Source organism: Ambystoma mexicanum, chromosome 9 (assembly GCF_040938575.1).
Source record: "Ambystoma mexicanum isolate Mex_15411 chromosome 9, UKY_AmexF1_1, whole genome shotgun sequence".
NCBI lineage: Eukaryota > Metazoa > Chordata > Amphibia > Caudata > Ambystomatidae > Ambystoma > Ambystoma mexicanum.
The window spans coordinates 1,521,043,443-1,521,065,374 of NC_090931.1; the positions used below are offsets into that span (position 1 = coordinate 1,521,043,443).

General features: G+C 50.8%; 1 long non-coding RNA gene across 2 annotated transcripts in view; it reads left to right on the top strand.

The window, feature by feature from the left end:
- Positions 1-3,273: 3,273 nt before the first annotated feature.
- The window catches only part of LOC138489406 (uncharacterized), a 121,074-nt gene continuing 102,415 nt past the window's right edge, over positions 3,274-21,932 (top strand). Inside the window, exons 1-5 of one of the 2 annotated variants that reach the window (XR_011274793.1) lie at positions 3,274-3,418; positions 14,242-14,273; positions 14,725-14,756; positions 16,443-16,474; positions 18,711-18,776. This is a non-coding gene — a long non-coding RNA (uncharacterized lncRNA). The remainder of the gene's footprint in view (positions 3,419-14,241; positions 14,274-14,724; positions 14,757-16,442; positions 16,475-18,710; positions 18,777-21,932) is intronic. The other variant, XR_011274792.1, reaches the window with a different exon arrangement.

The following is a 21,932-nucleotide window of genomic DNA, read 5'->3' on the forward strand; positions in this document are numbered from 1 at the left end:
ATTTTATAGTAGTTATCATTACGAGTTTTCCGGCGCGTATTGCAGTGATCTAGATGCGAGCGCGTATTAGAAAAAAGGACCTTTTGACGTCACGTGTGCGTCGCGGCCATTTTGTGGATTGCAAACGTTAATCATTTTATTTTTCCCTGCGTCGCGTGTCGTACGGGAAAGAACATTTACAAGATATTCTTTTACATAACGCAGCGCAACGAGAAGGTGTCAGTTTCGTTTTTTTAACTCGAGCGAGTGTTCGATATTGCAGCAGATCTAGTGAGTGTCTTCAGACAAGTATATTTTTACAAAAGACATTTTGTTGAAGAACACGCAGTATATTCTTCATATGAAAACCTTTCTAGCTGAATATAAGAGAGTCTACAGAGAAAGTTTAGCAGGTAAATTAGCATAGAAAGAATTAATGTTTACCAATCACACAGAAGTTAGTATTTATCACTAATTATCACAATGTTGTTTGGGTATCAATTAAAAGGACTCAAGAAGTAAAGAGAACAAGAGAGAAGATAGACAAGTTGAAGATAAAGTAATAAAGAGTACCTACAGTCATCATCATAAATCTTTTTGAAGCAGCCTAATGGCAAATCAAGCTTAGGCAACAGGTAATCAGAGTAAAAGTTAGTGAGAGTTTAGTCGGAAAGTTAGTAGAAAATATTATATTTATAGTTGTATTTTCCCTTTTAGGAACTCTGCTAATCCAAAAACCATCCAGTGAAGACAGTCTGAAGTACCTGCAGTGGGAGTTCTTGTCTTTTGTTGTTTTCTCCATTCCCGTTTCCCCTTGGGTTTGCCTGGCCAATAGTTTTATAGTAACAGGATTGTTCGGCTGGCAGGCTTAGGGGGTCTGGTGGGCCAGCTTCGCTCCTGCATGATCCAACTACTTCAGTTTTCTGACAATTTGCACATCTGTGCACCCCTCTTGGCAAGAGGGGTGAACAGATGTAGAGGTACACCCAACCCAGAAGGATTTTTAGAAATGGAGGCACAGATGCAAAGCAAGTCTGTCCCTCAATTTCTAAAAATCCTTTTGGGTTTGGTGCGTTTGTACATCTGTGCACCCCTGTTGGCAAGAGGGGTGCACAGAAGTAGAGGTACACCCAACCCAAAACGATTTTTAGAAATGGAGGCACATATGTAAAACAAGTCTGTCCCTCAATTTCTAAAATTCGTTTTGGGTTTGGTGTATTTGTACATCTGTGCACCCCTCTTGGCAAGAAGGGTGAACAGTTGTAGAGGTACACCCAACCCAGAAGGATTTTTAGAAATGGAGGTACAGGTGCAAAGCGAGGGAGGGGACAGGGAGAAGGGGCAGGGAGAGGGCAAATGAGACTGTTTGCATGTCTCTGAGTGTGCACGTGGTGAGGGTGAATGCTATGGGCGGGGAGCAGAGGCGTATGAGCCAGCACTTTCTAGTAGAGCTGCCATATTTGAAATGGAGCAATGCTGGTACTCCTCAGTTGGCTTGCTATACTCTTGATGGGATAGTACTGCTGTAACAGGGCTTCTATAATTGTTGAATCTTCTCAGCGATAATACTATGCTTTTGTTGAGGCAATGCTAGTTCATCTTAGTGGGGCTGCTATACTTTTGATGGGACAACATCAGTACCTCTCAGTTGAGCTGCTACACTCTTATTGACAAGGCCCCAGCACTTCTCAACAGATGTATTTCTTTTTATTTTAATTGTTTATTTATAATTTGTGTACTACCCAGAGGTTTCTAAGCGCGGACTGAGGGAGCGAACCTGTGTTGCGTGGACCGAGGGAGCAAACCTGTGTTGTGTGGACCGAGGGAGTGAACCTGTGTTGCGCGGACCGAGGGGTCGAACCTGTGTTGCTCTGTGTCGTCTTGCTTCCAAGGCAAGCACTTCGCCCCTGAGCTATCCTTCCGATACTCTAAAGATCTGAAGTACATTTGATGATACAGAACCAGAACTACTGAGCAAGTCTGTCATCATCAGAATAACTCAACACTGTCGTGGTTATACAAGAGCTCATATATTTAAAGGGATGGAATTACTCAGACTGTAGCAGCACTATTCAATAACCCAAAGTTCTTAGGCATAGTTAATGTGAAAATACTACACTTCTCACCGTTGGGACAGTACTGCCACTTCTCACAGAGGCTTCTACACCTTTAATGGGGCTGCACTGATCCAGCCTACTGCTCACATGTTCAGAATTGTCATTACTGAGCAGGACTGCAACACTATACCATTGTGTTCTGTATGTTGAGTGCTTCTTCACCACCAATGTGGATTCATGGCTCTCTCCCACTGTCTAAATAGTAAATCTGTCAACATTCAATTGGCAACAGGCATGTCCGGATGCTGCCTGCTGTCCATAAACGGCTGCTCAGGATGTTGGGAGCCGTGATGGGGCAAGGGATAGAAGGCTCGAGCCTATCGGATAGCAGAATCAGCAGGGTCTTAAAACCTGCTCACTCCTTCTGGAGGGGCCATGGGGCAAAATGAGCCTGATCCCACATACAGGGGGTTGTTACCCCTTTATGTCTCCTGAATGAAAGAATGAACTCTCTCAGACACAAGTTATCACCCCTGCACACAAATTGAATGAATATGGTATGGATCTATAGATCGAGAAAACTGTAGTGACAATTCAGAGTGTTTTAACAGAAATATAATTGTCTTCCCAGATGGGAGACTGTCTCCATTAATATACATGGGGTCACTGAGATGACCAAGAGTGAAACTGTACATTCAGTTGTGAGATTACCAGCAAGGGTTGATACTATGCTCAAAGGAGTGAGGCGCCCACTCAATATATCACACTGTTTATAGGATTGTGCAGGTAAGGGCCTCTTTCTTTCCCCTTTTGCACAGACTCTAATCTGCCAAGATGTCAGAAAACCCAGACATGGCTGAGGGTGAGAAATTCCACAAGTCCAAATCGAAGAAGACAGAAACGGAGGAGAAAAACCCCACTGCCCTCAAAAGAAAGTGGGTACAGCTATGCAACGGCAAGCCACGTTTTGGCAAATGTACTTTTCATTCATTATGAGAGGACATTTTTTTTTAGAATCTCCTATTTTGGCTGTTAAATGGATTTTTATTTTCGAGTAGATGAGAGGACATGGCAGACGATAGGAAATGAAAGCGTGATAATAATAACGCTGTGTGTGTGTGTGTGTGTGTGAAGCGGCGGCTGTCGCAGCAGAATGATTAGAAAATGCCCGCCAGAAAAGTGCCTTTTCGGTTGGTGCACTGGCCCCGCCGCGCATGCGCAGTAAGCGGGGAAGCTGCGCGCGGGCGGGTGGCGGTTGGCGCGGCGCAGCGCCACCTTGGCTTGGCGGCTGGTACCGCGTGCTGAGGAGAGCGGCGGCCTGAGTGACTGAGGCGGCGCGGCGCACCTCAGCACCGGGCTGGAGACCCCCATCGCCGACACGGGTGAGTGCACGGCGCCGACAGACTCTGACTGTAGAGCGCAGCTGTCAGCACGGCAGCCTTTACTAAAGGCCTCTCAGCAGAGCCTCTGCTCGCAAGCATTCTCTGGATGGCCCGGTGGGTGGGGGCCCCGGGCGGGGGGGGGGGTGCCGCAGAGAAGAGTAGACGCGGGACGAACGGATGGCCCTGCGCCCCTCTCTGGGTACACACATGGCAACCCTCGCGATTTAGGTGGCGGGGGAAGGGGTCACGATGTTCATGCAGAGGATCCAGCCTGCAGCCTGACCCCCCGCCCCCCATGCAGTATCTGAGGTGAGGGGAGTCATATCACTCTCTTCTCCTCCCCTCCTCTCTCTGCCACTCTATCTCTCATGCCCCCCCCCTCTCTTTATAAGTCCCTCCTTCGCACCTGTCTGGGCCCAGGAAGATTGCGGGGGAGGGGGGATAACTCAAGGGTCTTGGGCCCCCCAAACGTCTGTGTGCCGGCAAGCCCAGGAAATGTTTCAAAGGCCGCTATTCCTTTCATGCATTCACCTTTCAGCGACTTGCAGGCCACTGACGATGAGTTCCTTCACTGTGCGCATAATAGTACATGTCCTCTAAGCCGCGACCCGAGAAGCATTGCACGAGTGAATGAATAAATGATCTGGCTCCATGCATCCGTACTGCTGGTCATTCTCCATTGGGATCGGGCGTCTCCTTGCCATTGCCCTTTCGCATCTTGTGTTGCTTGTATGTACTGCATCCTGTGCCATATTCATGGTCTCTTGGCAATCCATTCCTTCTCTGACGGACTGTTTGAGTCTGATAGGCAGATGCTGTGTGGCGGTGGCTCATCAGTGTGCAGAGCAGAGTCATGCAGCCGTCAGGTCAGTGCATTGATCTGCGCCCATCACTCACACGTATCGCCTTCCCGCCCAGCACACAGGCAGAGTAATTGTCTTAGCGTCACCTAAATTACCGACCACTGTAAAAAGCAGTAGGATCTGTCGCTCAAATCTGTAAGTGCTAGGACTGCTTAAAAAGCAGTGGCCTACTACCTAAATCAGTAGGGTTGACAAGTATGCACTCAACCCAAAACCATTTTTAGAAATGGAGGCACAGATGCAAACAAAGTCTGTCCCTCAATTTATAAAAATCATATCTTCTGCCCTCTTTCTCTCTTCCCTGTCTCCTCCCCCCTCTTCACACTCTTATCTTCTGCCCTCTTTCTCTCTTGCCCTCTCTCCCCCCCCCCTTTGCCACTCTTATCTTCTGCCCTCTTTCTCTCTCGCCCTCTCTCCCCCCTTTGCCACTCTATCCCCTGCCCTCTTTCTCTCTTGCCCTCTCCCCCCCCTTTGCCACTCCATCTTCTGCCCTCTTTCTCTCTTCCCTGTCTCCTCCCCCCTCTTCACACTCTTATCTTCTGCCCTCTTTCTCTCTTGCCCTCTCCCCCCCTTTGCCACTCTTATCTTCTGCCCTCTTTCTCTCTCGCCCTCTCTGCTCCCCCCCTTTGCCACTCTATCTTCTGCCCTCTTTTTCTCTTGCCCTCTCTCCTCCCCCCTCTTCACACTCTATCTTCTGCCCTCTTTCTCTCTCGCCCCCTCTGCTCCCCCCCTTTGCCACTCTATCTTCTGCCCTCTTTCTCTCTTGCCCGCTCTCCTCCCCCCCTTTGCCACTCTTATCTTCTGCCCTCTTTCTCTCTCGCCCTCTCTGCTCCCCCCCCTTTGCCACTCTTATCTTCTGCCCTCTTTCTCTCTCGCCCTCTCTGCTCCCCCCCTTTGCCACTCTATCTTCTGCCCTCTTTCTCTCTTGCCCGCTCTCCTCCCCCCCTTTGCCACTCTTATCTTCTGCCCTCTTTCTCTCTTGCCCTCTCTGCTCCCCCCCTTTGCCACTCTATCTTCTGCCCTCTTTCTCTCTTGCCCTCTCTCCTCCCCCCTCTTCACACTCTATCTTCTGCCCTCATTCTCTCTTGCCCTCTCTCCCCCCCTTTGCCACTCTATCTTCTGCCCTCTTTCTCTCTTGCCCTCTCCCCCCCCTTTGCCACTCTATCTTCTGCCCTCTTTCTCTCTTGCCCTCTCTCCTCCCCCCTCTTCACACTCTATCTTCTGCCCTCATTCTCTCTTGCCCTCTCTCCCCCCTTTGCCACTCTATCTTCTGCCCTCTTTCTCTCTTGCCCTCTCTCCTCCCCCATCTTCACACTCTATCTTCTGCCATCTTTCTCTCTTGCCCTCAATCCTCCCCGCTCTATCTTCTGCCCTCTTTCTCTCTCGCCCTCTCTGCTCCCCCCTTTGCCACTCTATCTTCTGCTCTCTTTCTCTCTTGCCCTCTCTCCTCCCCCCTCTGCCACTCTATCTTCTGCTCTCTTTCTCTCTTGCCCTCTCTGCTCCCCCCCTTTGCCACTCTTATCTTCTGCCCTCTTTCTCTCTTGCCCTCTCTCCTCCCCCTTTGCCACTCTATCTTCTGCCCTCTTTCTCTCATGCCCTCTCTCCTCCCCCCTCTTTACACTCTATCTTCTGCCCTCTTTCTCTCTTGTCCTCTCCCCTCCCCCCTTTGCCACTCTATCTTCTGCCCTCTTTCTCTCTTGCCCTCTCTCCTCCCCCCTTTGCCACTCTATCTTCTGCCCTCTTTCTCTCTTGCCCTCTCTCCTCCCCCCTTTGCCACTCTATCTTCTGCCCTCTTTCTCTCTTGCCCGCTCTCCTCCCCCTTTGCCACTCTATCTTCTGCCCTCTTTCTCTCTTGCTCTCTCTCCTCCCCCCTTTGCTGCTCTATCTTCTGCCCTCTATCTCTCTTGCCCTCCCCCCTTTGCCGCTCTATCTTCTGCCCTCTTTCTCTCTTGCCGTCTCTCTCCCCCCCCTTTGCCGCTCTATCTTCTGCCCTCTTTCTCTCTTGCCGTCTCTCTCCCCCCCTTTGCCACTCTATCTTCTGCCCTCTTTCTCTTGCGCTCTCTCCTCCCCCCCCTTTGCCACTCTATCTTCTGCCCTCTTTCTCTCTTGCCCTCTCTCCTCCCCCTTTGCCACTCTATCTTCTGCCCTTTTTCTCTCTCGCCCTCTCTGCTCCCCCCCTTTGCCACTCTATTTTCTGCCCTCTTTCTCTCTTGCCCTCTCTCCTCCCCCCTTTGCCACTCTATCTTCTGCCCTCTTTCTCTTGCCTTCTTTCCTCCCCCCCTTTTCCACTCTATTTTCTGCCCTCTTTCTCTCTTGCCCTCTCTCCTCCCCCCCTTTGCCACTCTATATTCTGCCCCCTAGTCTGGGGGGCGAGTGTTAGGACGGAATTTCTTTTTGCTAATGTCCTCTCATAGGCTTCTATGGAACAGGACACAATTTAGTTTGCTTTGTTTGGACTCCTAACCTGACTTTTGGTGGTAAGTAAAGCCTTCTGCTTTACTTCCCTTATCTTCTTGCTCATTCTCTTTCTCATTCTTATGGGGACACTCATTAGTTCATAAGACTATCAGTGCTAACACTATGGGCCTCATTACGAGTACAGAAGTGTGGGAAAAATAGTTGTAAAGTAGTGGTAACTCTGTTATCACTGCATTACCTGCCACATTACTGCACCGCTGTACTACAACTTTAGCAGTAGGATGGAGGACTTTCCTCTAGCAAAATGCTGTAGCTAAATCCTCCACATTCCTGCCAGAAAATGGCAAAATCAGTGTAATTCTGCCAGTGGTACTTCCGCCGAAATCCTCACGGAGTCCATTAGACTCCAAAAGATGGGGATTTATAGCGCATGCCACCACATGTAATCTCGCAGTCAATCTGCGGGATCAAGTGGTGGTAGCAGTAATTAATTGTGGTGGTATTTCAGCAGATCTATCACCAAAATACTGCCAAACATTTAATGAGGCCCTATGTCTCTCTTTATGAATTTCTTGTATTGTTATAATTGCAGACATCACCTTAAAGTGAAGTGCAATTAGGGTACTTTGTATCCTTATAACTGCTTTTTGTTTACATTTACAATCTGCCTAGGATGAGCAGGAGGCAGTGGATATTTTTCTACCATGTTTTATACTTATTACTCATGCACTATTGTATTTACCGCAATTGGCTACTAACGGACGTGCCAAGAGTTTATTGCTTGTCCATTGGCCATATTGTTGTTTGGCCTTTCTTTCTTCCTTTCTTTCTTTCTTTCTTTCTTTCTTTCTTTCTTTCTTTCTTTCTTTCTTTCTTTCTTTCTTTCTTTCTTTCTTTCTTTCTTTCTTTCTTTCTTTCTTTCTTTCTTTCTTTCTTTCTTTCTTTCTTTCTTTCTTTCTTTCTTTCTCCCGAATGGGTAATTACCGGGTCCGGCAAGGCCGTAATGACCCAGTAATTGCCCATTCGCAGGCGTCGGAAAAAATTGCAAGTTTGGTTACCGCCAAACCTTCAATGAGGCCCACTGAATAATAGTAAAGCAATTTAGACTCGCAAATACAAAAAAACTGTTGTGGAGTCGAACAAATCAATGCTAAATAAAAACGGCAGTATAGACCTTTATTTTTCCTATTTCAGCGCTTTGCTATGTGTCCAAAAGTATCGTGCAAGGTCACTGCATACTAATTCCCACTCACATTTCATTTGTTGAAGTTTTCGTGTAAACAATATTGTTGTGTAAAACATTTTGTGATTCAATTGTTGTAAATGTGTATGTTTTGTCCAGCTGACTTCAGCAGCTTTATAATATTATTTTTTGTACGCTGAGTAACCAATTTCTAAATAAATAAGTGACATTAGATAATTTGGTATTCCTTATCTCCTTAGCTGTGTGCGTAAGTAGCGGCAAACAGCAGCATTTTTAAACGGTGAAAACCCATTAGTGTGTTAAAAAACCAAGGGAGGGGTAACCATTCTCCCACAGATAGATAGATATATTGAATTTCCTCCATGTTAGTACTTCCCTGTGTTTCACTGGCTCTATTGTAGTATATGCATTCTTTCCTCACCAAATGGTGTACGTATATATCTATTTTAAAGTAAGTATGTGACAATATTTGCCTGGAGGTTTTACTTGCTTAGTGTGTATTTTAAACTGCTAATAATCATTGCATATTTTTGTACTTACCTGTCTAACTTGAATTACTGGTGGTCTTCTGTGTGGACTTATTGTAGCCCTAGATCACTTCCACAGCCCTCCTCAGGCTATGCCTTGCCACAATGCTACCTTACCTTGATTGGTTTTGGCTAGTACCCATTGACTCTCTCTCCATCATAATATAGTGGCCTCCCAAAATCCACCCCCAGAGTTAATTTGGGAAATCCATCTTAGCAATGTGTGGTACAGTAAAACAAAACAGGAATTTCAAAAAGGGGATAGGTTTCCCACTGCGCTGGTAACACATAGGTGCTAACCAATACCCTCAAAAGAGTCAAGTGAAGCAAGCAAAGTAAAGAAAAAGGGCTTTACTTACCTCCAAAGGTCAGGACGTGGTTAACCCTTTAAGTGCCAAGGACGAGGTATCTCGTCCTTGGAAGTGCACACGCAGTGCCAAGGACGAGATAGCTCGTCCTTTTCGGCACCTTGTTTTGAGCGATCCCTGCAAAGCAGGGATCGCTCAAAACTGTAATCCAACCCCCGGGCTATGTGAGGGGGAGGTCCCCCCTCACTGCCCGGGGGTTGGATTTCCTTCAGTTTCACGCCGACGTGCGTGACGCACGTCGGCGTGAAACGGAAAGCAATTCCACCGCAGCAGCCATTTTCGGCTGCTGCGTTGGAGAGAGAAGGTGAGTGCCCTTCTTGTTCCGCCTCGATCTCCGGCTGTATTTCAAGCCGGAGATCGAGGCGGGTATCGTTGGAAAGGGGAGATCTTCCCCTTTCCAACGGTACCCATTGTGTGACTTTGCTGCCCGCGGATCGGGCGCAGGGCGCCTCGATCCGCGGGCAGCAACGTCACGGATCAAACGAAGATCCTTTTGTGACGCGTGGGGGAGGGGGGGCTGCTTACTAGGTAAGCGTCCCCCGTGGCCCCAAAGCATGGGGCCACAGCGCCAGGGACCCCTGGGGGCAGATGATCACTGCCCCCAGGGGTGGGGGAAAAAAAAAAAAAAATGTCGAGGGAAGGATGGTGGTGGGTGGTTGTTTTGGGCCCTGGGGCCCACTGGGCCACCAGGGATTGACCTAAAAGTGGTGTCCCTGGAAAGGGGACTTTCTCCCCTTTCCAGGGACACCACTCATATGCCGCATTGCTGGTCACGGATCAGCGCAGAGCGCTGATCCGTGACCAGCAACCCACTGAACCACCATGGATCTGTTTGTGAGTTGGGGGGGAGGGGGGCTGCTTCAGGTAAGCAGCCCTCCCCCCCCCCGGCCCCCAAAGCATGGGGACACATGAAAATGAACCCTGGGGGCAGATGGCTGACCATCTGCCCCCAGGGAAATAATAAAAGAAAAAATAATAATAATCCGAGGGATGGGGGGAGGTGGGAGGGGGTTTGGGGTCCTGGGGCCCACTAGGCCACCAGGGATTGAGCAGAAAGTGGTGTCCCTGGAAAGGGGACTTTCTCCCCTTTCCAAGGACACCACATATGAGGCATTGCTGGTCACGGATCGGCGCAGAGCGCTCGATCCGTGACCAGCAACCCACGAGACCACCATGGATCTCTTTGTGAGGTGGGGGCTGCTTCAAGTAAGCAGCCCTCTCCCCCCTCCCGACCCCAAAGCATGGGGGCACGTGCATGTGAACCCTGGGGCAGATGGCTGACCATCTGCCCCAAGGGAATGTAAAATAAAAAATAATAATGAAATTATGGGAAACAGGGTTGGGGGAAGGGGTGGGGGCCACTAGCCACCATGGATTTTTTACTGAATGAAAGGGGGGGGTGTCCCTCCATGGGGGGGGTGCCCTCCCAACCGAAGTAGAAAGGGGGCACCCCTTGTAACCCTCCCTGGGGGCAGATATCTGTTCCTAGGAAGGGGCATCTGACCCCAGGGAGGGATGCATGAGGTGGGGCCCCCCCTATCTGCCCCCAGGGAGGGTTGCATGAGGTGGGGCCCTCCATTTGGGGTGGGGGGGGTTGAGGGCCACCCCCCGTTGCGGTACATCATGCGCTGCCAATTTAGGGTGGCCCTCGGCCCCCCCTAAAAAGCAGCCTGTGGTTTTGTATATTTTTTTTTGTTTACCCAACTTGGCTTGGTGCAGATGGGCCCATTAGTGTGGCTATCTGCCCCCAGGGTGCCCAAACCCTACTGCCCCATCTATTGGGGGTCCTGCCCCACCTTTTGGGGTGGCCCTCTCCCCCCTCACCCCAAATGGAGGTGGGGTGTACCTCACGCAGCCGTTTGGAGGAGGCCCAGGGAGGCCTGCATGAGGTGTGTCCCCCAGCCATTGTGGGTGGGGTGGGGGGGCACCCCAAAAGCTGGGGCAGGACCCCCAATAGATGGGGCAGTAAGGTTTGGGCACCCTGGGGGCAGATAGCCACACTAATGGGCCCATCTGCACCAAGCCAAGTTGGGTAAACAAAAAAAAATATACAAAAACACAGGCTGCTTTTTAGGGGGGGCTGAGGGCCACCCTAAATTGGCAGCGCATGATGTACCGCAACGGGGGGTGGCCCTCAACCCCCCCCCACCCCAAATGGAGGGCCCCACCTCATGCAACCCTCCCTGGGCGCAGATAGGGGGGGCCTCACCTCATGCATCCCTCCCTGGGGTCAGATGCCCCTTCCTAGGAGCAGATATCTGCCCCCAGGGAGGGTTGCATGAGGTGGGGCCCTCCATTTGGGGTGGGGGGGGTTGAGGGCCACCCCCCGTTGCGGTACATCATGCGCTGCCAATTTAGGGTGGCCCTCAGCCCCCCCTAAAAAGCAGCCTGTGGTTTTGTAATTTTCTTTTTTGTTTACCCAACTTTGCTTGGTGCAGATGGCCACATTAGTGTGGCTATCTGCCCCCAGGGTGCCCAAACCCTACTGCCCCATCTATTGGGGGTCCAGCCCCACCTTTTGGGGTGGCCCTCTCCCCCCTCACCCCAAATGGAGGTGGGGTGTACCTCACGCAGCCGTTTGGAGGAGGCCCAGGGAGGCCTGCATGAGGTGTGTCCCCCAGCCATTGGGGGTGGGGTGGGGCACCCCAAAAGCTGGGGCAGGACCCCCAATAGATGGGGCAGTAGGGTTTGGGCACCCTGGGGGCAGATAGCCACACTAATGGGCCCATCTGCACCAAGCAAAGTTCGGTAAACAAAAAAAAATATACAAAACCACAGGCTGCTTTTTAGGGGGGGCTGAGGGCCACCCTAAATTGGCAGCGCATGATGTACCGCAACGGGGGGTGGCCCTCAACCCCCCCCCACCCCAAATGGAGGGCCCCACCTCATGCAACCCTCCCTGGGGGCAGATATCTGCTCCTAGGAAGGGGCATCTGACCCCAGGGAGGGATGCATGAGGTGGGCCCCCCCTATCTGCCCCCAGGGAGGGTTGCATGAGGTGGGGCCCTCCATTTGGGGTGGGGGGGGGTTGAGGGCCACCCCCCGTTGCGGTACATCATGCGCTGCCAATTTAGGGTGGCCCTCAGCCCCCCCTAAAAAGCAGCCTGTGGTTTTGTAATTTTTTTTTTGTTTACCTACCTTGGCTTGGTGCAGATGGGCCCATTAGTGTGGCTATCTGCCCCCAGGGTGCCCAAACCCTACTGCCCCATCTATTGGGGGTCCTGCCCCACCTTTTGGGGTGGCCCTCTCCCCCCTCACCCCAAATGGAGGTGGGGTGTACCTCACGCAGCCGTTTGGAGGAGGCCCAGGGAGGCCTGCATGAGGTGTGTCCCCCAGCCATTGGGGGTGGGGTGGGGGGGGGGCACCCCAAAAGCTGGGGCAGGACCCCCAATAGATGGGGCAGTAAGGTTTGGGCACCCTGGGGGCAGATAGCCACACTAATGGGCCCATCTGCACCAAGCCAAGTTGGGTAAACAAAAAAAAATATACAAAAACACAGGCTGCTTTTTAGGGGGGGCTGAGGGCCACCCTAAATTGGCAGCGCATGATGTACCGCAACGGGGGGTGGCCCTCAACCCCCCCCCACCCCAAATGGAGGGCCCCACCTCATGCAACCCTCCCTGGGGGCAGATATCTGCTCCTAGGAAGGGGCATCTGACCCCAGGGAGGGATGCATGAGGTGAGGCCCCCCCTATCTGCGCCCAGGGAGGGTTGCATGAGGTGGGGCCCTCCATTTGGGGTGGGGGGGTTGAGGGCCGCCACCCCCCGTTGCGGTACATCATGCGCTGCCAATTTAGGGTGGCCCTCAGCCCCCCCTAAAAAGCAGCCTGTGGTTTTGTAATTTTTTTTTTGTTTACCCAACTTTGCTTGGTGCAGGTGGCCACATTAATGTGGCTATCTGCCCCCAGGGTGCCCAAACCCTACTGCCCCATCTATTGGGGGTCCAGCCCCACCTTTTGGGGTGGCCCTCTCCCCCCTCACCCCAAATGGAGGTGGGGTGTACCTCACGCAGCCGTTTGGAGGAGGCCCAGGGAGGCCTGCATGAGGTGTGTCCCCCAGCCATTGGGATTGGGGTGGGGGGGGCACCCCAAAAGCTGGGGCAGGACCCCCAATAGATGAGGCAGTAGGGTTTGGGCACCCTGGGGGCAGATAGCCACACTAATGGGCCCATCTGCACCAAGCAAAGTTGGGTAAACAAAAAATAAATTACAAAACCACAGGCTGCTTTTTAGGGGGGGCTGAGGGCCACCCTAAATTGGCAGCGCATGATGTACCGCAACGGGGGGTGGTCCTCAACCCCCCCCCACCCCAAATGTAGGGCCCCACCTCATGCAACCCTCCCTGGGGGCAGATATCTGCTCCTAGGAAGGGGCATCTGACCCCAGGGAGGGATGCATGAGGTGGCCCCCCCCTATCTGCCCCCAGGGAGGGTTGCATGAGGTGGGGCCCTCCATTTGGGGTGGGGGGGGGTTGAGGGCCACCCCCCGTTGCGGTACATCATGCGCTGCCAATTTAGGGTGGCCCTCAGCCCCCCCTAAAAAGCAGCCTGTGGTTTTGTATATTTATTTTTGTTTACCCAACTTTGCTTGGTGCAGATGGCCACATTAGTGTGGCTATCTGCCCCCAGGGTGCCCAAACCCTACTGCCCCATCTATTGGGGGTCCCGTCCCACCTTTTGGGGTGGCCCTCTCCCCCCTCACCCCAAATGGAGGTGGGGTGTACCTCACGCAGCCGTTTGGAGGAGGCCCACGGAGGCCTGCATGAGGTGTGTCCCCCAGCCATTGGGAGGGGGTGGGGGGGCACCCCAAAAGGTGGGGCAGGACCCCCAATAGATGGGGCAGTAGGGTTTTGGCACTCCGGCGCCAGATTGGCACACCAATGTGCCCCTGTGCACAAAGGGGAGTTGGGTTACCAAAGGAAAACAGTGAAATTGTTGGAAGGTTTTTTAGGGGGGGCGGTGGAGCACCCCAAAGGGTTTGGAAAGCTTCTAAAGGAATGGGGCGTTAACCCCCCCTGCCCACAATGGAGTGGGTGCCATGTCATGCAGCCCTCCCTGGGACCAGATATCTGCTCCTAGAATGGACGCCTGAGCCTAGGGAGGAGTGCAGGACAGCCTTCCCCCTTATCTGCCCCTTGGGAGGGCTACATGAGATGGGCCGCCCCTCAAATTGGGGTGGTGGTGGAGAGGTGCAACCGCCCTCACGTTAGGAAATTCCACAGCGGTGTAGGGGGCCCCTCCTCCCCCAGAAAAGGGCAGCCTGCCATTTTGAATTCGGTTCTTCGTTTACTATACCTGCCTTGGCGTAGAGGGGCACATTGGTGTGCCAGTCTGGCGCCGGGGTGCCCAAAACGTACAGGCCAATGCAACAGGGGGGCCAATATGGGTGGTCTGGTATTTGGGTGGGCTGACACAGATAATATATGTTTTGTTCTTCCTTTACAGGTCTTGAGCAGTTCAAGCTTCTCCCTTGTTATGTACGTATGAAATTTTGCTTATTCCAACATTTTATAGTGGGTGGAGGGCACATTGCTATTGGGTTGGGGGTGAACAGGGCCTGTAGTGTTCTGTTGTGAAGGAAGTGGGTGCTCTGGGGAGGGATTGGGGTGGCCAGGAACACACTTGCCCGGGTTGCGGACAAAACGCCCCCCCAGTGCAGCTGAACAGTGCTGTATCCCTGGGAGGGAAGTTTGCCACTTAGCCATCTGTGCAATGTTTTTTTTGTGTGCTGGGGGTTGCCATACACCCATTGGTCTTAGGCCAGTTTGCTATCACTGTGCAGTCCAGCCTTCTGTGGAGGTAGATGACTGAGAAGTTTCATGTATGTGGTGGAAGGAGCTGAAAAAAGTACAGATATATGCCAGACAGTTTGGATGTGTTATTGGTAGGCAAAGCACTGAATGTAAATCTTTTATGTTTCTGTTGCAGTTGCGGCTACTGAAAAGCTTATGCTGATTTATGTAAGTACCACATATATTACTTGGTAATGTGCGGGTGGAGGGTTACTGTGGTGGGAGAAACTGTGGCTGCAGTGTCAGTGGTATGGGTGAGAAAGGGTAGTAGGGCGGTTCGGGGGACACTGATGGGAGTGCCTTGCATTGAGGAAGGTGGCTGCTTTGCAGAAGGAAAAATTTGCCGACATAAGCAGCAGCTCCTTTTCAAAAATGTTGCCGGTAGTAATGCAGATGGTCATTTTTTTCTGAGCATGGTACGCGTACTTGATACAGAGAACACTACTTTTACTGCAACGATCACCATTTCTGTGGTCCTTTTCCAGCAGTCGTCCCAGTGAGCCCCGCCAGGCTCCCCATCCTTTTGCAGGGGGAAAAGCTGTAACGCAGGGTAGCTAGAGGGGCAGGAGGGGTGGGGGATGAAGTCATTGCCCTTGGGCGTCCATCTCCCAGATGGATATTTAGTCCCTCAAATGCAGCAGTGGGTGCAGGGTGCCCCGGCACGGTCCCCATCCCGTCCTAGAGGGGAAAGCTGCAGTGCTGGCCAGGCAGAGATGTAGTGTGGTGGTGGTTGATGTGTGTGACCTTGGCTGCCTCTCTGCCTTGGTAGTTGAATGGCCCCAAGTTCACCAGTACTTTAGGAGCTGCGCCCCAATTTCTCACAATCAAAGTGTCCAAATTTGCATGCATGTGTAATGAATGGCGCACATTCTGTCATAGGAACTATATTCAGAGAGGTTACAAAACACCCTTGCTGCACAGGTCATATCCTCTGTCAGACTAGTCACCCTGCCAAAGTGTAGTGGTGTAGCATGTGGAAGTCACCTTACCACCGTGCAGTGCAGGCAGTGGGCCACAGGAGCAGACAACCTTCACTGATTACAATTGCCCCAGCAGAACTGTGTTATTGCCACAAGGTGACATACTGTCTTCCTCACCTCTTTGCCACCTCCTTCCCCTAAAACACAAGTGCCAATTACGTAAAGACCTACTGTAAATTCACATGAGAGGTGCATGTCCGAATGGGTGAAGTGTGTGTCTGGGATTGTTACAAGAGCCATGTGTTCACACAATCATTCAGCTAGTTTGTAAACTGTATGTATAGGCATATTCATGGGGGTTCACTTGTTTCCATATCATAGTGACGATGAGGGTTGTGCAGATAATTGCCTACTCTTTCACCCAAAGGGCTGCACGATTTTCCGAGGGCCAACCACATCTGGCTCTCAAAGGGATGCCCTCCTGGTGCATTGGTTTGGGGTTAGGGGGAAGTGCTTTCACCAGCTCAGAGGAGCCATCAGCGATGTCCATGCAAAAGGAGATGCAACCCCAACACCCTACAGTGGTGCAGCTGGGAGGAAAAGATTTAACGTCTGTGGGAGGGAAAGGGATACATGAGCTGCTAATGGAGGAACTGGAATGGATAGCACAGATGTTTCCAAACAGTGATGGTTTGGTGCCAGATATCCGGGATTTATTTATTGTTATGTTTTTTCTGCAGGATGCCATATGCCCACTTGTCTTATTTCCATTTCCAATCCGTGTGCAGTCTAGCCTTCCGTAGTGGTAGATTACTGAGAAGTGTCATGGAACTGGTGGAAGGAAGTGAAAAATGTACAGATAGTAGCCAGACAGTTTGGATGTGTAATTGGTAGGCAAAGCATTGATTTTAATTCTTTTATGTTTCCTTTGCAGTTGCGGCTACTGAAAAGCTATTGCTGACTTATGTAAGTACAACATTAATTATTCGGTAATGTGGGGGTGGAGGGTTACTGTGGTGGAAGGAATTGTGGCTGCATTGTCAGTGATAAGGGTGGGAAAGGGTAGTGGGGAGGGTCGGGGGCCAGTGATGGGTGTGCCTTGCATTGAGTAAGGCAGCTGCTTTGCAGAAGGAAAGGTTTGGCCGACAAGTAGCAGCAAATTTAAAAAAAAAATTCCAGTAGTTATATAGATGGTCATTTTTTCTGAGCATGCCATGCACACTTGTTACAGAGCTCATTCCTTTCACTGCAAAGTTCACCATTTCTGTGGTCCAATTTAAGCAGTGGTCCCAGTGTGCCCTGTCAGGGTCCCCATCCTTTAGCAGGGGGAAAACTGTAACATAGGGTAGCTAGAGAGGGGGGTGTCATTGGCCTTGGGCGTCCGTCCCCCAGGTGGATATTTTGTCCTCCAAATTCAGCAGTGGGTGCAGGGTGCCCTGGCAGGGTCCAATCCCTTCCAGGAGAGGAAAGCTGTAGTGCTGACCAGGAAGCTATGTAGGGTAGTGGTGGGTGATGGGTGTGACCTTGGCCACCTCCCTTCCTTGGTAGTGAAGTGCCCCCAAGGTCACTAGTGGTCCTGGAGCTATGGTCGAAACACTCACATTGAAAGTGTCTGAAGGTGCACCCATTTGTGGTAAATGTGGCACATTCTGTCAGGGTACCTATATTCAGAGAGCGTACAAAGCACACTTCCGGTGGACTTCATATCCTCTGTGAGACTAGTCACCCTGCCAAATTGTAACGATGTAGCATGTGCAAGTCACCTTACCACCGTGCTGGGCAGGCGGTGGGCCACAGGAGCAGACAACTTTTACTGATTACAATTGCGCCAGCACAACTGTGTTATTGGCACAAGGTGACATACTATCTTCTTCACCTCCTTTCCCTGAAAATAATGTGGCAATTATGTGTCGACCTACTGTTATCTCAAATGAGAGGTGGTTTCCGAATGGGTGAAGTGTGTGTCAGGGATTGTTACAAGAGTCATGTATTGGTGCAATTGTTGTGTAATGTGGTAAAATGTATGTGTAGCCATAATCATGGGGGTTTTCCTGTTTCCATTTCCTAGTGAGGATGAGGGTTGTGTGGATTTTCGGCCACTCTTATATCCAAAGGGCTGCACGACATTTCCGAGGGCCACCTACTTCTGGGTCTGGAAGGGATGGCCTTGCGGTGCATTGGTTTCGGGTGGGGGGGATGCGCCTTCACCAGCTCCGAGGAGCCATCATCGCTGCCCAAGCAAAAGGAAAGGCCCCCCCCCCCTGACCTTATAGTGGTTCACCTGGGAGGAAATGATTTTGCGTCTGTGGGACGGAAGGGGGTACGGGAGCAGCTCATGGCAGACCTTGAATGGATTGCACAGAGGTTTCCAAACACTGTGGTGGCCTGGTCCCAGATGATTCCCAGGATGGATTGGAGAACTCAAGGGAATAGAAGGGCCATCAACCGCTCGGTGTGGAAAATGAATGCCGAGTTCACTAGACTGACAGAGGGCAACACCAGAATACGGACCATTCACCATGGCAATATCAAAGGTGCTGTGATGTTTCACAGAGATGGGGTGCACCTTTCCAAAACAGGCATGGAGCTGTTCATTGGAAACATAATGGATTTTGCCCAGACGCTATTTTAGGGGGAGTTTGCCCAGTGACTGATGGACACACTGGAAGATGTGAAAAGTGAATACAAATGGTAGTAAGTATGTTGGCAGTGAGACTTCCACTTTCTAGCAATTGTTTGCATTCATGGCATGTCAAAGCATTCCGTATGTGTCTGCTACTGAATTCTTAGGTACCCATCACTACTTGCTTCAGCCTACATCAATTTGCTTGGCCTTGCAATAATTTTGTCCTTGTGAGCTTTCCCCTTACAATAGACACCCCTATATGAATGAGCAGGTGTTTTTGTCAAAAGTGTGCCAGCAGTTGGCCGGAAGGGCCAGCCGTGTACTTTATTTATCTTCCCTTTCTGCTTCTTCATTGCCTATGGCTTTTCAACTCACCCAATTACTAATACGTTGCATGGTTCCTTCTCACCTTGAATTACCATCCACGAGCATCCCATGGAGGAGGGCATGGTGCAAAGCATGTTGGCTGTTTCTGAATAGGTAGTGTGGCTGAAATCCTCGTCCCCACGCTTGTATTTCTGTACAGTTTAGCGGAATAGTACATTGTCCATAGATTTTTTGTTCTCTTTCTTTTAGGTGCAGGTGTGTTGTAGCTGTCTACCCACTTGTAGGAAAGCAGTCAGCTGGTCCTTAGCATTTCACGTGAGTGTTTGCAAAGTACTACTCCGTTTATTGTAGCGTGCAGGGAGTACTTCATATTGCAGAGGGCTGCTACAGTTTGTGAGCAAAGTCTGGACCTTTTGGTGTACTTGTGTGGAGTAGGTTTGTGGCACTGAATACCACTTACTGTGCTACGTTCCATACTTTCAGAAGCACACATACTTCTTGTTTCAGTCTTCATCTGGTCTTTGGGCAGTGAAGGGTTCCATAGCGAAGGTACTCATGGCTTCTCGGCGATCAATGTCTGGTGCGGAGGCATTAGCTGCAGTGATGGAGTCTGGCTCAGAGCAAGGCACAGATGTGTACATGCATTCTGAAACAGATAGTGCTTCTGAGGGGCACGAGGGAAGTGATTGGGGAAGTGAGATGGCCATTGACCAAAGTCCCTCCTTCCACTCATCATCGTCATCATCTGATGATGAAGAGGAAGGAAGAGTGCGTCCACCTTTTCGCACACTTCCCACACGCAGGGGACCTGTAAGGGGAAGGGGACGTGGAAGACGGCCACGCAATGTGGCAGTTCCTGACATGACTCAAGAGTCGCTCTGGGTGCCTCCAGCAATGGCTCAGCCTGTTGTGCCCCCTTTCACTGGTATATCAGGGTGCACAGTGAATACAGAAGGGTTTCAGCCTATTGATTTTTTCAACCTTTTTGTTGATGATGGGTTCATTGCAGATGTGGTTGAGCAAACCAATTTATACGCTGCACAGTTCATGAGGTCTAGGGGTCCCACTCTAAAACCCCACTCGAGCACAAGCATGGGTACCCACAAACGATGTTGAAATGAGACAGTTTTGGGGTCTCATTTTGCTCATGGGAATTGGACACAAGCCGTCTGTCGCAATATACTGGACTACTGTAGCACCACTTTATTGCCCATTTTTTTCAGCTACAATGAGCAGAAATCGCTTTCAAGCACTGCACCGTATGTTGCACTTCAATGACAACTCGGCAGCATTACCCAAAACGGACCCAAACTTTGATAGGCTGTTCAAACTTAAGCCATTTCTGGACCACTTCACTCACCGATTTGCAGAGGTGTATGTTCCTAGCCAGAACATATCAATTGATGAACCGTTGGTGTTGTTCAAAGGTCGCCTTGTATTCAGGCAATACATTCCTAGCAAGAGATCACGCTATGGGATTAAAATGTACATGTTGTGTGAAAGTACCACTGGGTATGTCAGCAGCATGAGAGTCTACACCGGTAAAGACTCTACTCTAAACCCACCGGGCTGCCCAGCCAATTTAGGGACAAGTGAGAAGATTGTTTGGGATCTTCTCACACCATGGCTCCACAAGGGACATCATTTGTATGTAGACAATTTCTACACCGGAATTCCACTGTTCAAGGAATTGTTCAATGTGGGCACACTGGCATGCGGTACAATCTGCAGTAACCGCAAAGGCTTCCCCAGACAACTTGTGTGTAAGAAGTTGGCCAAGGGACAATGTATGGCATTGCGGCAGGATGAATTGTTAGCAGTGAAATTCTGCGACAAAAGGGATGTGTACATGCTAAGTAGTATTCATGATGAAAGTACTTCAGCTGTCCCTCTGCGCAGGCAGACTCAGCAAGTGTTGAAGCCCAATTGCATTCTGGATTACAACAAGTACATGGGTGGAGTAGACAAAAATGACCAAGTGTTTGAGTCATACCACGCTGAACGCAAGTCGCGTTTCTGGTACAAAAAGGTAGCCACACAAATTGTGCATATGGCAACGTACAATGCTTATGTGGTGTACCGTGCAGCTACTCCACAAAACAAGCTCTCCTTTTTGGATTTTGAATTAGAAATTGTTCAATCTCTGGCTAATGTTCATGTACAAATTCCCTCCTTTCCAGAGGTCGAAGATGTGGCCAGATTGCAAGAGCGACACTTTGGTGATTAGGTTCCTCCCACTGCCACGAAGGCACAACCGTACCGAAAATGTAAGGTGTGTACAAAACAAGGAAAGAGGAAGGATACTCGGGTGTACTGTCCCCAATGCCCTTCCCAGCCTGCCCTCTGCTTTCAGCCTTGTTTCCTTTTGTATCATACAAAGGAAAAATATTGGGAGATCGACTGATTTCTGAAAATGCCCATCGTTCCTTGAAAGGGACCCTTAGCCCCTGAAATCGTGCATGTCTTGTAAAGGAATGGCACTCTTGCACCCTGCCCTGGAGGAGTACCTTCAATGAAAATGCAACAGGATGTCAACTCACTTCACTTGATTTAGCGTGCATTCACGAGCATCGCTAGTCCTGATTTCTCCACTTGAGGCCTGCCTTGGAAAGGCAACCACAGCCGTAGCTTTCCCTTGAGGTCTGCCAAGAAAATGTACATCAGTCTAGATCCCTCAGCTCAAAGCGTGACTTGCAAAGGAACGCTAATCAGGCTCCTTCCATTGGAGGCGTGCCTACGAAATAGTAATCATTATGAGTCCCTGGACTTGAGTTGTGCCATGCGGGTCTTTCCCCTTTGGCGTGCTTTGGCAAGCAATGCTAGTCCTGCCCCCTCCACTTGAGGCCTGCCTGGGAAAGAGACATCACCCCCGGTACCTTTCCCTTCAGGTCTGCCTCATAAGGAAATGGCAGTCTAGCTCCCTCTGCGCGTGGCGTGCCTTGCAAAGTAACGCGATGCTTGTTTCTTCCAAAGCAGGCACATCTTGGAAAGAAATGCCACTCTAGCTCCCTCCACTTGAGGTGTGCCTTGGAGTAGGTGGGGACAGCACTCTGCTTTACTCCCCTTTGGCGTGCTTTGGCAAGCAATGCTAGTCCTGCCCCCTCCACTTGAGGCCTGCCTGGGAAAGAGACATCACTCCGGTACCTTTCCCTTCAGGTCTGCCTCATAAGGAAATGGCAGTCTAGCTCCCTCTGCGCGTGGCGTGCCTTGCAAAGTAACGCGATGCTTGTTTCTTCCAAAGCAGGCACATCTTGGAAAGAAATGCCACTCTAGCTCCCTCCACTTGAGGTGTGCCTTGGAGTAGGTGGGGACAGCACTCTGCTTTACTCCCCTTTGGCGTGCTTTGGCAAGCAATGCTAGTCCTGCCCCCTCCACTTGAGGCCTGCCTGGGAAAGAGACATCACCCCCGGTACCTTTCCCTTCAGGTCTGCCTCATAAGGAAATGGCAGTCTAGCTCCCTCTGCGCGTGGC